Here is a 2746-nt window from a genome sequence, read left to right on the forward strand (position 1 = left end):
TAAATTGACATGAATTGGAAATGAAACTTCTCCAATCTACCCTGCTCCTCACAAAAGCAGCTTTGCCAGTTGCACTTTAGTGGTGGAGGGCTCTAACTGACCCTGTGAGTGCAGCAAGCCCCACTGGCTGCCCCACAGTGGGGGGCATCGTTAGCGTCTACCTGGGAGCATGGAGACACCTGGTCAGAGCCCCAAGACCCCCCTGGGGGACTGGCAGGCAGTGCTGAGAGGGATTTTACCGAAAGGATTTTCTGTAGCTGTAGGTCATTTTCAACCACCAGGACGTTCACTTTGGCATGAGCAATGACATATTGACAAGCCTCTGCAGAGTTGGTGGCATAAATGCCAACACAGATGCCCCTGGGAAAAGAAAATTCACATGCCTGTCATGTGCATGCGTGCGAGGGGAGAATGTCAAGGATGGGGGGAAAGGTCTGCAGGCAAGTTCTGAGTTTGCAGTCTTGGCACACGCTTCCCTCCCTCCACAACTCAATGACAAAAACAGCACAGATGATAATGATGGTGAAAGCAACTCCTCTGATGTCATTAGGACATCAGATCGTGGAACCCCCACAGCACCCCATTTTGTAGATGAGGAAACAGAGAGTTCGAGTAGTGGAGTCTCTGTTCAGAGTGCATGGAGGATAATGAATGTCAGAGATGAGATTTGGACCCCACTCAGGCACCTGGGCCTCTCTTCCACAGCCCCTCGTCCTTGCTTCTACCTGTCCTGCTGTGGAGTTCATCTGCATTCCCCCATGACTGCTGACATCAAGCATTTTTTCAACTCCTCCTCATCCCCTACTTTGCTTTGTGATGATTTTCTTTCTTTCTTTCTTTCTTTCTTTCTTTCTTTCTTTCTTTCTTTCTTTCTCTCTCTCTCTCTCTCTCTCTCTCTCTCTCTCTCTTTCTTTTCTTTCTTTCTTTCCTTCTTTCCTTTCCTTTCTTTTCTTTCGTGTGTGTGTGTGTGTGTGTGTGTGTGTGAGAGAGAGAGAGAGAGAGAGAGACAAAGAGAGACAGAGAGAGGGACAGACAGTGACAAACAGACTGGAAGGGAGAGAGATGAGAAGTATCAATTCTTTGTTGCTGCACCTTAGTTGTTCATTGATTGCTTTCTCATATGTGCCTTGACTGGGGGGGGCTACAGCCAAGCAAGTGACCCCTTGTTCAAGCCAGTGAACTTGGGCTTCAAGCCAGTGACCTTGGGCTTCAAGCCAAGTGACCTTTGGGTTCAAGCTCATGGGGTCATTGCTCAAGCAACCATGGGGTCATGTGTATGATCCCACACTCAAACCAGCGACCCCGCACTTAACCTAGTGAGCCCACGCTCAATCCAGCAACCTCGGGATTTCAAACCTGGATCCTCTGCATCTCAGTCTGATTCTCTATCCACTGCACCACTGCCTGGTCAGGCTGTGATATTTTTTGTTCAAGTCTTTTGCCCATTTAAAATATTTTTTCTTTTTATTACTGAGTTCTAGAAGTACCTTCTATATTCAAGATACCGTCCTTCGTTAGGTTAATTGATCTTTGTGTCTGTTTCACCTGCTCACCAGGGGCTGCGTCTGAAGTCCCCACTCACATCTCAGTCAGAACAAGCCCAGGGCTCCAGGCCCTGAGCACCACCCATCAACATTGACAGCAAACTGTGCCAGGTCTTACCCTGCTAAGATGGCACCAAGAGAAGCAATAAACCACTCGATGGAGTTAAACCCCAGGATTCCGACTCCGTGGAACCGCTCCAAGCCCAGCTGGGAAGGCAAAAACAGATGAACAGGAAATGGAATTGTTTTGCTCACTGGACATGGGAGAGCATGCTTCAAGCCCACTGCATGGGGAAGAAACAGAGTTGAGGCTAAAATGTGGGTGGGACTTTCTAGAGACTATTGGGATCCTGGTTGCCCCCATTGCTTTAGTTTTATTGTGGTAAACAATTTACAGCATAAATGTACCATTTTCGCCAATTTTAAGTATACAAATCGGAAGCATTAAGTTTATTCATGTTGTGTGACCATCCCCACCATCCATCTCCAGAACTGTCTCATCTTCTCAAACTAGAGCTCTGTCCCCATTAAACACTCACTCCCCAACCCCTCCTCTGGCTCCTGGCTCCCCCCATCTCCTTCCTGAGTCTATGAATCTGCTCCTCTAGGGGCCTCATGTAAGTGGAATCACACAGTATTTGTCCTTCTGTCACTGACTTATTTTACTGAGCACAATATCCTCAAAGTTCATCTGGGTTGTAGCCCATGTCGGAATTTCCTTCCTTTTAAAAGTTGAATAATATCCTATTGTGTGATGGACCACATTGTGTTTATTCGTCATCTATTGATGGACACTTGGGTTGCTTCTACTTTTTAGCCATTGTGAATAACACTGCTATGAACGTGAGTGTGCACCTATCTGTTTAAGTCTTTGCTTTAAATTGTTTTGGGTATGTGCCCAGAAGTGGAATCACTGGGTCAGATGGTATTTCAATGTTCAATTTTTTGAGGAACTGCCAAGCTGCTTTCCACAGTGGCTGCCTCATTCTACATTCCCACCAGCAATTCATTAAGGTTCCAATTTCTCTACATCTTCACCAATACTTGTTATATTCTGTTCTTTTAAAAATATATAATAGACATTCTAATGGGTGTGAATTTAGTTTTATTATTTTTAAATTTTTTTATTAATTGATTTTAGAGAGGGAAGAAGAGAGAGAGAAAAAGAAAGAGAGAGAGAGAGAGAGACATTGATTTGTTGT

Source organism: Saccopteryx bilineata, chromosome 1, assembly GCF_036850765.1.
Source record: "Saccopteryx bilineata isolate mSacBil1 chromosome 1, mSacBil1_pri_phased_curated, whole genome shotgun sequence".
Lineage (NCBI taxonomy): Eukaryota > Metazoa > Chordata > Mammalia > Chiroptera > Emballonuridae > Saccopteryx > Saccopteryx bilineata.